At 46.3% G+C, this 9,430-nt stretch overlaps 32 non-coding genes across 32 annotated transcripts; all 32 read right to left on the reverse strand.

Moving 5' to 3' along the window:
- Positions 1–14: 14 nt before the first annotated feature.
- On the reverse strand, positions 15–133 carry LOC139403594 (5S ribosomal RNA). Its single transcript, XR_011633583.1, has one exon. It is a non-coding gene; the product is annotated as a 5S ribosomal RNA (ribosomal RNA).
- Positions 134–310: 177 nt separating this feature from the next.
- LOC139403605 (5S ribosomal RNA) lies at positions 311–429 on the reverse strand. Its single transcript, XR_011633594.1, has one exon. It is a non-coding gene; the product is annotated as a 5S ribosomal RNA (ribosomal RNA).
- A 177-nt stretch (positions 430–606) lies between these two features.
- Positions 607–725, reverse strand: LOC139403617 (5S ribosomal RNA). Its single transcript, XR_011633605.1, has one exon. It is a non-coding gene; the product is annotated as a 5S ribosomal RNA (ribosomal RNA).
- A 177-nt stretch (positions 726–902) lies between these two features.
- LOC139403628 (5S ribosomal RNA) lies at positions 903–1,021 on the reverse strand. Its single transcript, XR_011633616.1, has one exon. It is a non-coding gene; the product is annotated as a 5S ribosomal RNA (ribosomal RNA).
- Positions 1,022–1,197: 176 nt separating this feature from the next.
- Positions 1,198–1,316, reverse strand: LOC139403686 (5S ribosomal RNA). The gene has a single exon (XR_011633671.1). It is a non-coding gene; the product is annotated as a 5S ribosomal RNA (ribosomal RNA).
- A 177-nt stretch (positions 1,317–1,493) lies between these two features.
- Positions 1,494–1,612, reverse strand: LOC139403640 (5S ribosomal RNA). The gene has a single exon (XR_011633627.1). It is a non-coding gene; the product is annotated as a 5S ribosomal RNA (ribosomal RNA).
- A 177-nt stretch (positions 1,613–1,789) lies between these two features.
- LOC139403652 (5S ribosomal RNA) lies at positions 1,790–1,908 on the reverse strand. Its single transcript, XR_011633638.1, has one exon. It is a non-coding gene; the product is annotated as a 5S ribosomal RNA (ribosomal RNA).
- Positions 1,909–2,085: 177 nt separating this feature from the next.
- Positions 2,086–2,204, reverse strand: LOC139403664 (5S ribosomal RNA). The gene has a single exon (XR_011633650.1). It is a non-coding gene; the product is annotated as a 5S ribosomal RNA (ribosomal RNA).
- A 177-nt stretch (positions 2,205–2,381) lies between these two features.
- On the reverse strand, positions 2,382–2,500 carry LOC139403676 (5S ribosomal RNA). Its single transcript, XR_011633661.1, has one exon. It is a non-coding gene; the product is annotated as a 5S ribosomal RNA (ribosomal RNA).
- Positions 2,501–2,677: 177 nt separating this feature from the next.
- LOC139403687 (5S ribosomal RNA) lies at positions 2,678–2,796 on the reverse strand. The gene has a single exon (XR_011633672.1). It is a non-coding gene; the product is annotated as a 5S ribosomal RNA (ribosomal RNA).
- Positions 2,797–2,973: 177 nt separating this feature from the next.
- LOC139403698 (5S ribosomal RNA) lies at positions 2,974–3,092 on the reverse strand. Its single transcript, XR_011633683.1, has one exon. It is a non-coding gene; the product is annotated as a 5S ribosomal RNA (ribosomal RNA).
- A 177-nt stretch (positions 3,093–3,269) lies between these two features.
- LOC139403720 (5S ribosomal RNA) lies at positions 3,270–3,387 on the reverse strand. The gene has a single exon (XR_011633703.1). It is a non-coding gene; the product is annotated as a 5S ribosomal RNA (ribosomal RNA).
- A 178-nt stretch (positions 3,388–3,565) lies between these two features.
- LOC139403710 (5S ribosomal RNA) lies at positions 3,566–3,684 on the reverse strand. Its single transcript, XR_011633694.1, has one exon. It is a non-coding gene; the product is annotated as a 5S ribosomal RNA (ribosomal RNA).
- A 177-nt stretch (positions 3,685–3,861) lies between these two features.
- LOC139403721 (5S ribosomal RNA) lies at positions 3,862–3,980 on the reverse strand. Its single transcript, XR_011633704.1, has one exon. It is a non-coding gene; the product is annotated as a 5S ribosomal RNA (ribosomal RNA).
- A 177-nt stretch (positions 3,981–4,157) lies between these two features.
- Positions 4,158–4,276, reverse strand: LOC139403732 (5S ribosomal RNA). Its single transcript, XR_011633705.1, has one exon. It is a non-coding gene; the product is annotated as a 5S ribosomal RNA (ribosomal RNA).
- Positions 4,277–4,453: 177 nt separating this feature from the next.
- Positions 4,454–4,572, reverse strand: LOC139403734 (5S ribosomal RNA). The gene has a single exon (XR_011633706.1). It is a non-coding gene; the product is annotated as a 5S ribosomal RNA (ribosomal RNA).
- Positions 4,573–4,749: 177 nt separating this feature from the next.
- On the reverse strand, positions 4,750–4,868 carry LOC139403735 (5S ribosomal RNA). Its single transcript, XR_011633707.1, has one exon. It is a non-coding gene; the product is annotated as a 5S ribosomal RNA (ribosomal RNA).
- A 177-nt stretch (positions 4,869–5,045) lies between these two features.
- LOC139403736 (5S ribosomal RNA) lies at positions 5,046–5,164 on the reverse strand. Its single transcript, XR_011633708.1, has one exon. It is a non-coding gene; the product is annotated as a 5S ribosomal RNA (ribosomal RNA).
- A 178-nt stretch (positions 5,165–5,342) lies between these two features.
- Positions 5,343–5,461, reverse strand: LOC139403738 (5S ribosomal RNA). The gene has a single exon (XR_011633710.1). It is a non-coding gene; the product is annotated as a 5S ribosomal RNA (ribosomal RNA).
- A 177-nt stretch (positions 5,462–5,638) lies between these two features.
- LOC139403740 (5S ribosomal RNA) lies at positions 5,639–5,757 on the reverse strand. Its single transcript, XR_011633711.1, has one exon. It is a non-coding gene; the product is annotated as a 5S ribosomal RNA (ribosomal RNA).
- Positions 5,758–5,934: 177 nt separating this feature from the next.
- On the reverse strand, positions 5,935–6,053 carry LOC139403741 (5S ribosomal RNA). Its single transcript, XR_011633712.1, has one exon. It is a non-coding gene; the product is annotated as a 5S ribosomal RNA (ribosomal RNA).
- A 177-nt stretch (positions 6,054–6,230) lies between these two features.
- On the reverse strand, positions 6,231–6,349 carry LOC139403742 (5S ribosomal RNA). Its single transcript, XR_011633713.1, has one exon. It is a non-coding gene; the product is annotated as a 5S ribosomal RNA (ribosomal RNA).
- A 177-nt stretch (positions 6,350–6,526) lies between these two features.
- Positions 6,527–6,645, reverse strand: LOC139403743 (5S ribosomal RNA). Its single transcript, XR_011633714.1, has one exon. It is a non-coding gene; the product is annotated as a 5S ribosomal RNA (ribosomal RNA).
- Positions 6,646–6,822: 177 nt separating this feature from the next.
- On the reverse strand, positions 6,823–6,941 carry LOC139403744 (5S ribosomal RNA). The gene has a single exon (XR_011633715.1). It is a non-coding gene; the product is annotated as a 5S ribosomal RNA (ribosomal RNA).
- Positions 6,942–7,118: 177 nt separating this feature from the next.
- LOC139403745 (5S ribosomal RNA) lies at positions 7,119–7,237 on the reverse strand. The gene has a single exon (XR_011633716.1). It is a non-coding gene; the product is annotated as a 5S ribosomal RNA (ribosomal RNA).
- Positions 7,238–7,414: 177 nt separating this feature from the next.
- Positions 7,415–7,533, reverse strand: LOC139403746 (5S ribosomal RNA). Its single transcript, XR_011633717.1, has one exon. It is a non-coding gene; the product is annotated as a 5S ribosomal RNA (ribosomal RNA).
- A 177-nt stretch (positions 7,534–7,710) lies between these two features.
- On the reverse strand, positions 7,711–7,829 carry LOC139403747 (5S ribosomal RNA). Its single transcript, XR_011633718.1, has one exon. It is a non-coding gene; the product is annotated as a 5S ribosomal RNA (ribosomal RNA).
- A 177-nt stretch (positions 7,830–8,006) lies between these two features.
- On the reverse strand, positions 8,007–8,125 carry LOC139403748 (5S ribosomal RNA). The gene has a single exon (XR_011633719.1). It is a non-coding gene; the product is annotated as a 5S ribosomal RNA (ribosomal RNA).
- Positions 8,126–8,302: 177 nt separating this feature from the next.
- LOC139403750 (5S ribosomal RNA) lies at positions 8,303–8,421 on the reverse strand. The gene has a single exon (XR_011633721.1). It is a non-coding gene; the product is annotated as a 5S ribosomal RNA (ribosomal RNA).
- Positions 8,422–8,598: 177 nt separating this feature from the next.
- LOC139403751 (5S ribosomal RNA) lies at positions 8,599–8,717 on the reverse strand. The gene has a single exon (XR_011633722.1). It is a non-coding gene; the product is annotated as a 5S ribosomal RNA (ribosomal RNA).
- Positions 8,718–8,894: 177 nt separating this feature from the next.
- Positions 8,895–9,013, reverse strand: LOC139403752 (5S ribosomal RNA). The gene has a single exon (XR_011633723.1). It is a non-coding gene; the product is annotated as a 5S ribosomal RNA (ribosomal RNA).
- Positions 9,014–9,190: 177 nt separating this feature from the next.
- On the reverse strand, positions 9,191–9,309 carry LOC139403753 (5S ribosomal RNA). The gene has a single exon (XR_011633724.1). It is a non-coding gene; the product is annotated as a 5S ribosomal RNA (ribosomal RNA).
- Positions 9,310–9,430: the final 121 nt, after the last annotated feature.

The raw sequence follows: 9,430 nt of genomic DNA on the forward strand, positions 1-9,430 counted from the left end.
AGGCAGTGACAAAAAGCTTACAGCACCTGGTATTCCCAGGCGGTCTCCCATCCAAGTACTAACCAGGCCCGACCCTGCTTAGCTTCCGAGATCGGACGAGATCAGGCGTACTCAGGCCGGTGTGGCCGTAAGCGAAAGCTAATCTCAAAAAGTGGATGAAATTGCATATACTGTAGCCATAATTTGTAGCACAGATTGTTGGATGAAATACAAACTAACCTTGCTTACTTATTTCAAAGCGAGGGCACATATTTCAGCCTTGTGGGAAAAAACGGACAAAGAGTTGAAATTCCACAAGGCAGTGACAAAAAGCTTACAGCACCTGGTATTCCCAGGCGGTCTCCCATCCAAGTACTAACCAGGCCCGACCCTGCTTAGCTTCCGAGATCGGACGAGATCAGGCGTACTCAGGCCGGTGTGGCCGTAAGCGAAAGCTAATCTCAAAAAGTGGATGAAATTGCATATACTGTAGCCATAATTTGTAGCACAGATTGTTGGATGAAATACAAACTAACCTTGCTTACTTATTTCAAAGCGAGGGCACATATTTCAGCCTTGTGGGAAAAAACGGACAAAGAGTTGAAATTCCACAAGGCAGTGACAAAAAGCTTACAGCACCTGGTATTCCCAGGCGGTCTCCCATCCAAGTACTAACCAGGCCCGACCCTGCTTAGCTTCCGAGATCGGACGAGATCAGGCGTACTCAGGCCGGTGTGGCCGTAAGCGAAAGCTAATCTCAAAAAGTGGATGAAATTGCATATACTGTAGCCATAATTTGTAGCACAGATTGTTGGATGAAATACAAACTAACCTTGCTTACTTATTTCAAAGCGAGGGCACATATTTCAGCCTTGTGGGAAAAAACGGACAAAGAGTTGAAATTCCACAAGGCAGTGACAAAAAGCTTACAGCACCTGGTATTCCCAGGCGGTCTCCCATCCAAGTACTAACCAGGCCCGACCCTGCTTAGCTTCCGAGATCGGACGAGATCAGGCGTACTCAGGCCGGTGTGGCCGTAAGCGAAAGCAATCTCAAAAAGTGGATGAAATTGCATATACTGTAGCCATAATTTGTAGCACAGATTGTTGGATGAAATACAAACTAACCTTGCTTACTTATGTCAAAGCGAGGGCACATATTTCAGCCTTGTGGGAAAAAACGGACAAAGAGTTGAAATTCCACAAGGCAGTGACAAAAAGCTTACAGCACCTGGTATTCCCAGGCGGTCTCCCATCCAAGTACTAACCAAGCCCGACCCTGCTTAGCTTCCGAGATCGGACGAGATCAGGCGTACTCAGGCCGGTGTGGCCGTAAGCGAAAGCTAATCTCAAAAAGTGGATGAAATTGCATATACTGTAGCCATAATTTGTAGCACAGATTGTTGGATGAAATACAAACTAACCTTGCTTACTTATTTCAAAGCGAGGGCACATATTTCAGCCTTGTGGGAAAAAACGGACAAAGAGTTGAAATTCCACAAGGCAGTGACAAAAAGCTTACAGCACCTGGTATTCCCAGGCGGTCTCCCATCCAAGTACTAACCAGGCCCGACCCTGCTTAGCTTCCGAGATCGGACGAGATCAGGCGTACTCAGGCCGGTGTGGCCGTAAGCGAAAGCCAATCTCAAAAAGTGGATGAAATTGCATATACTGTAGCCATAATTTGTAGCACAGATTGTTGGATGAAATACAAACTAACCTTGCTTACTTATTTCAAAGCGAGGGCACATATTTCAGCCTTGTGGGAAAAAACGGACAAAGAGTTGAAATTCCACAAGGCAGTGACAAAAAGCTTACAGCACCTGGTATTCCCAGGCGGTCTCCCATCCAAGTACTAACCAGGCCCGACCCTGCTTAGCTTCCGAGATCGGACGAGATCAGGCGTACTCAGGCCGGTGTGGCCGTAAGCGAAAGCCAATCTCAAAAAGTGGATGAAATTGCATATACTGTAGCCATAATTTGTAGCACAGATTGTTGGATGAAATACAAACTAACCTTGCTTACTTATTTCAAAGCGAGGGCACATATTTCAGCCTTGTGGGAAAAAACGGACAAAGAGTTGAAATTCCACAAGGCAGTGACAAAAAGCTTACAGCACCTGGTATTCCCAGGCGGTCTCCCATCCAAGTACTAACCAGGCCCGACCCTGCTTAGCTTCCGAGATCGGACGAGATCAGGCGTACTCAGGCCGGTGTGGCCGTAAGCGAAAGCCAATCTCAAAAAGTGGATGAAATTGCATATACTGTAGCCATAATTTGTAGCACAGATTGTTGGATGAAATACAAACTAACCTTGCTTACTTATTTCAAAGCGAGGGCACATATTTCAGCCTTGTGGGAAAAAACGGACAAAGAGTTGAAATTCCACAAGGCAGTGACAAAAAGCTTACAGCACCTGGTATTCCCAGGCGGTCTCCCATCCAAGTACTAACCAGGCCCGACCCTGCTTAGCTTCCGAGATCGGACGAGATCAGGCGTACTCAGGCCGGTGTGGCCGTAAGCGAAAGCCAATCTCAAAAAGTGGATGAAATTGCATATACTGTAGCCATAATTTGTAGCACAGATTGTTGGATGAAATACAAACTAACCTTGCTTACTTATTTCAAAGCGAGGGCACATATTTCAGCCTTGTGGGAAAAAACGGACAAAGAGTTGAAATTCCACAAGGCAGTGACAAAAAGCTTACAGCACCTGGTATTCCCAGGCGGTCTCCCATCCAAGTACTAACCAGGCCCGACCCTGCTTAGCTTCCGAGATCGGACGAGATCAGGCGTACTCAGGCCGGTGTGGCCGTAAGCGAAAGCCAATCTCAAAAAGTGGATGAAATTGCATATACTGTAGCCATAATTTGTAGCACAGATTGTTGGATGAAATACAAACTAACCTTGCTTACTTATGTCAAAGCGAGGGCACATATTTCAGCCTTGTGGGAAAAAACGGACAAAGAGTTGAAATTCCACAAGGCAGTGACAAAAAGCTTACAGCACCTGGTATTCCCAGGCGGTCTCCCATCCAAGTACTAACCAGGCCCGACCCTGCTTAGCTTCCGAGATCGGACGAGATCAGGCGTACTCAGGCCGGTGTGGCCGTAAGCGAAAGCTAATCTCAAAAAGTGGATGAAATTGCATATACTGTAGCCATAATTTGTAGCACAGATTGTTGGATGAAATACAAACTAACCTTGCTTACTTATTTCAAAGCGAGGGCACATATTTCAGCCTTGTGGGAAAAAACGGACAAAGAGTTGAAATTCCACAAGGCAGTGACAAAAAGCTTACAGCACCTGGTATTCCCAGGCGGCTCCCATCCAAGTACTAACCAGGCCCGACCCTGCTTAGCTTCCGAGATCGGACGAGATCAGGCGTACTCAGGCCGGTGTGGCCGTAAGCGAAAGCCTAATCTCAAAAAGTGGATGAAATTGCATATACTGTAGCCATAATTTGTAGCACAGATTGTTGGATGAAATACAAACTAACCTTGCTTACTTATGTCAAAGCGAGGGCACATATTTCAGCCTTGTGGGAAAAAACGGACAAAGAGTTGAAATTCCACAAGGCAGTGACAAAAAGCTTACAGCACCTGGTATTCCCAGGCGGTCTCCCATCCAAGTACTAACCAGGCCCGACCCTGCTTAGCTTCCGAGATCGGACGAGATCAGGCGTACTCAGGCCGGTGTGGCCGTAAGCGAAAGCCAATCTCAAAAAGTGGATGAAATTGCATATACTGTAGCCATAATTTGTAGCACAGATTGTTGGATGAAATACAAACTAACCTTGCTTACTTATTTCAAAGCGAGGGCACATATTTCAGCCTTGTGGGAAAAAACGGACAAAGAGTTGAAATTCCACAAGGCAGTGACAAAAAGCTTACAGCACCTGGTATTCCCAGGCGGTCTCCCATCCAAGTACTAACCAGGCCCGACCCTGCTTAGCTTCCGAGATCGGACGAGATCAGGCGTACTCAGGCCGGTGTGGCCGTAAGCGAAAGCCAATCTCAAAAAGTGGATGAAATTGCATATACTGTAGCCATAATTTGTAGCACAGATTGTTGGATGAAATACAAACTAACCTTGCTTACTTATTTCAAAGCGAGGGCACATATTTCAGCCTTGTGGGAAAAAACGGACAAAGAGTTGAAATTCCACAAGGCAGTGACAAAAAGCTTACAGCACCTGGTATTCCCAGGCGGTCTCCCATCCAAGTACTAACCAGGCCCGACCCTGCTTAGCTTCCGAGATCGGACGAGATCAGGCGTACTCAGGCCGGTGTGGCCGTAAGCGAAAGCCAATCTCAAAAAGTGGATGAAATTGCATATACTGTAGCCATAATTTGTAGCACAGATTGTTGGATGAAATACAAACTAACCTTGCTTACTTATTTCAAAGCGAGGGCACATATTTCAGCCTTGTGGGAAAAAACGGACAAAGAGTTGAAATTCCACAAGGCAGTGACAAAAAGCTTACAGCACCTGGTATTCCCAGGCGGTCTCCCATCCAAGTACTAACCAGGCCCGACCCTGCTTAGCTTCCGAGATCGGACGAGATCAGGCGTACTCAGGCCGGTGTGGCCGTAAGCGAAAGCCAATCTCAAAAAGTGGATGAAATTGCATATACTGTAGCCATAATTTGTAGCACAGATTGTTGGATGAAATACAAACTAACCTTGCTTACTTATTTCAAAGCGAGGGCACATATTTCAGCCTTGTGGGAAAAAACGGACAAAGAGTTGAAATTCCACAAGGCAGTGACAAAAAGCTTACAGCACCTGGTATTCCCAGGCGGTCTCCCATCCAAGTACTAACCAGGCCCGACCCTGCTTAGCTTCCGAGATCGGACGAGATCAGGCGTACTCAGGCCGGTGTGGCCGTAAGCGAAAGCCAATCTCAAAAAGTGGATGAAATTGCATATACTGTAGCCATAATTTGTAGCACAGATTGTTGGATGAAATACAAACTAACCTTGCTTACTTATTTCAAAGCGAGGGCACATATTTCAGCCTTGTGGGAAAAAACGGACAAAGAGTTGAAATTCCACAAGGCAGTGACAAAAAGCTTACAGCACCTGGTATTCCCAGGCGGTCTCCCATCCAAGTACTAACCAGGCCCGACCCTGCTTAGCTTCCGAGATCGGACGAGATCAGGCGTACTCAGGCCGGTGTGGCCGTAAGCGAAAGCCTAATCTCAAAAAGTGGATGAAATTGCATATACTGTAGCCATAATTTGTAGCACAGATTGTTGGATGAAATACAAACTAACCTTGCTTACTTATTTCAAAGCGAGGGCACATATTTCAGCCTTGTGGGAAAAAACGGACAAAGAGTTGAAATTCCACAAGGCAGTGACAAAAAGCTTACAGCACCTGGTATTCCCAGGCGGTCTCCCATCCAAGTACTAACCAGGCCCGACCCTGCTTAGCTTCCGAGATCGGACGAGATCAGGCGTACTCAGGCCGGTGTGGCCGTAAGCGAAAGCCAATCTCAAAAAGTGGATGAAATTGCATATACTGTAGCCATAATTTGTAGCACAGATTGTTGGATGAAATACAAACTAACCTTGCTTACTTATTTCAAAGCGAGGGCACATATTTCAGCCTTGTGGGAAAAAACGGACAAAGAGTTGAAATTCCACAAGGCAGTGACAAAAAGCTTACAGCACCTGGTATTCCCAGGCGGTCTCCCATCCAAGTACTAACCAGGCCCGACCCTGCTTAGCTTCCGAGATCGGACGAGATCAGGCGTACTCAGGCCGGTGTGGCCGTAAGCGAAAGCCAATCTCAAAAAGTGGATGAAATTGCATATACTGTAGCCATAATTTGTAGCACAGATTGTTGGATGAAATACAAACTAACCTTGCTTACTTATTTCAAAGCGAGGGCACATATTTCAGCCTTGTGGGAAAAAACGGACAAAGAGTTGAAATTCCACAAGGCAGTGACAAAAAGCTTACAGCACCTGGTATTCCCAGGCGGTCTCCCATCCAAGTACTAACCAGGCCCGACCCTGCTTAGCTTCCGAGATCGGACGAGATCAGGCGTACTCAGGCCGGTGTGGCCGTAAGCGAAAGCCAATCTCAAAAAGTGGATGAAATTGCATATACTGTAGCCATAATTTGTAGCACAGATTGTTGGATGAAATACAAACTAACCTTGCTTACTTATTTCAAAGCGAGGGCACATATTTCAGCCTTGTGGGAAAAAACGGACAAAGAGTTGAAATTCCACAAGGCAGTGACAAAAAGCTTACAGCACCTGGTATTCCCAGGCGGTCTCCCATCCAAGTACTAACCAGGCCCGACCCTGCTTAGCTTCCGAGATCGGACGAGATCAGGCGTACTCAGGCCGGTGTGGCCGTAAGCGAAAGCCAATCTCAAAAAGTGGATGAAATTGCATATACTGTAGCCATAATTTGTAGCACAGATTGTTGGATGAAATACAAACTAACCTTGCTTACTTATTTCAAAGCGAGGGCACATATTTCAGCCTTGTGGGAAAAAACGGACAAAGAGTTGAAATTCCACAAGGCAGTGACAAAAAGCTTACAGCACCTGGTATTCCCAGGCGGTCTCCCATCCAAGTACTAACCAGGCCCGACCCTGCTTAGCTTCCGAGATCGGACGAGATCAGGCGTACTCAGGCCGGTGTGGCCGTAAGCGAAAGCCAATCTCAAAAAGTGGATGAAATTGCATATACTGTAGCCATAATTTGTAGCACAGATTGTTGGATGAAATACAAACTAACCTTGCTTACTTATTTCAAAGCGAGGGCACATATTTCAGCCTTGTGGGAAAAAACGGACAAAGAGTTGAAATTCCACAAGGCAGTGACAAAAAGCTTACAGCACCTGGTATTCCCAGGCGGTCTCCCATCCAAGTACTAACCAGGCCCGACCCTGCTTAGCTTCCGAGATCGGACGAGATCAGGCGTACTCAGGCCGGTGTGGCCGTAAGCGAAAGCCAATCTCAAAAAGTGGATGAAATTGCATATACTGTAGCCATAATTTGTAGCACAGATTGTTGGATGAAATACAAACTAACCTTGCTTACTTATTTCAAAGCGAGGGCACATATTTCAGCCTTGTGGGAAAAAACGGACAAAGAGTTGAAATTCCACAAGGCAGTGACAAAAAGCTTACAGCACCTGGTATTCCCAGGCGGTCTCCCATCCAAGTACTAACCAGGCCCGACCCTGCTTAGCTTCCGAGATCGGACGAGATCAGGCGTACTCAGGCCGGTGTGGCCGTAAGCGAAAGCCAATCTCAAAAAGTGGATGAAATTGCATATACTGTAGCCATAATTTGTAGCACAGATTGTTGGATGAAATACAAACTAACCTTGCTTACTTATTTCAAAGCGAGGGCACATATTTCAGCCTTGTGGGAAAAAACGGACAAAGAGTTGAAATTCCACAAGGCAGTGACAAAAAGCTTACAGCACCTGGTATTCCCAGGCGGTCTCCCATCCAAGTACTAACCAGGCCCGACCCTGCTTAGCTTCCGAGATCGGACGAGATCAGGCGTACTCAGGCCGGTGTGGCCGTAAGCGAAAGCCAATCTCAAAAAGTGGATGAAATTGCATATACTGTAGCCATAATTTGTAGCACAGATTGTTGGATGAAATACAAACTAACCTTGCTTACTTATTTCAAAGCGAGGGCACATATTTCAGCCTTGTGGGAAAAAACGGACAAAGAGTTGAAATTCCACAAGGCAGTGACAAAAAGCTTACAGCACCTGGTATTCCCAGGCGGTCTCCCATCCAAGTACTAACCAGGCCCGACCCTGCTTAGCTTCCGAGATCGGACGAGATCAGGCGTACTCAGGCCGGTGTGGCCGTAAGCGAAAGCCAATCTCAAAAAGTGGATGAAATTGCATATACTGTAGCCATAATTTGTAGCACAGATTGTTGGATGAAATACAAACTAACCTTGCTTACTTATTTCAAAGCGAGGGCACATATTTCAGCCTTGTGGGAAAAAACGGACAAAGAGTTGAAATTCCACAAGGCAGTGACAAAAAGCTTACAGCACCTGGTATTCCCAGGCGGTCTCCCATCCAAGTACTAACCAGGCCCGACCCTGCTTAGCTTCCGAGATCGGACGAGATCAGGCGTACTCAGGCCGGTGTGGCCGTAAGCGAAAGCCAATCTCAAAAAGTGGATGAAATTGCATATACTGTAGCCATAATTTGTAGCACAGATTGTTGGATGAAATACAAACTAACCTTGCTTACTTATTTCAAAGCGAGGGCACATATTTCAGCCTTGTGGGAAAAAACGGACAAAGAGTTGAAATTCCACAAGGCAGTGACAAAAAGCTTACAGCACCTGGTATTCCCAGGCGGTCTCCCATCCAAGTACTAACCAGGCCCGACCCTGCTTAGCTTCCGAGATCGGACGAGATCAGGCGTACTCAGGCCGGTGTGGCCGTAAGCGAAAGCCAATCTCAAAAAGTGGATGAAATTGCATATACTGTAGCCATAATTTGTAGCACAGATTGTTGGATGAAATACAAACTAACCTTGCTTACTTATTTCAAAGCGAGGGCACATATTTCAGCCTTGTGGGAAAAAACGGACAAAGAGTTGAAATTCCACAAGGCAGTGACAAAAAGCTTACAGCACCTGGTATTCCCAGGCGGTCTCCCATCCAAGTACTAACCAGGCCCGACCCTGCTTAGCTTCCGAGATCGGACGAGATCAGGCGTACTCAGGCCGGTGTGGCCGTAAGCGAAAGCCAATCTCAAAAAGTGGATGAAATTGCATATACTGTAGCCATAATTTGTAGCACAGATTGTTGGATGAAATACAAACTAACCTTGCTTACTTATTTCAAAGCGAGGGCACATATTTCAGCCTTGTGGGAAAAAACGGACAAAGAGTTGAAATTCCACAAGGCAGTGACAAAAAGCTTACAGCACCTGGTATTCCCAGGCGGTCTCCCATCCAAGTACTAACCAGGCCCGACCCTGCTTAGCTTCCGAGATCGGACGAGATCAGGCGTACTCAGGCCGGTGTGGCCGTAAGCGAAAGCCAATCTCAAAAAGTGGATGAAATTGCATATACTGTAGCCATAATTTGTAGCACAGATTGTTGGATGAAATACAAACTAACCTTGCTTACTTATTTCAAAGCGAGGGCACATATTTCAGCCTTGTGGGAAAAAACGGACAAAGAGTTGAAATTCCACAAGGCAGTGACAAAAAGCTTACAGCACCTGGTATTCCCAGGCGGTCTCCCATCCAAGTACTAACCAGGCCCGACCCTGCTTAGCTTCCGAGATCGGACGAGATCAGGCGTACTCAGGCCGGTGTGGCCGTAAGCGAAAGCCAATCTCAAAAAGTGGATGAAATTGCATATACTGTAGCCATAATTTGTAGCACAGATTGTTGGATGAAATACAAACTAACCTTGCTTACTTATTTCAAAGCGAGGGCACATATTT

This window comes from Oncorhynchus clarkii, unplaced genomic scaffold (assembly GCF_045791955.1).
Source record: "Oncorhynchus clarkii lewisi isolate Uvic-CL-2024 unplaced genomic scaffold, UVic_Ocla_1.0 unplaced_contig_1070_pilon_pilon, whole genome shotgun sequence".
Lineage (NCBI taxonomy): Eukaryota > Metazoa > Chordata > Actinopteri > Salmoniformes > Salmonidae > Oncorhynchus > Oncorhynchus clarkii.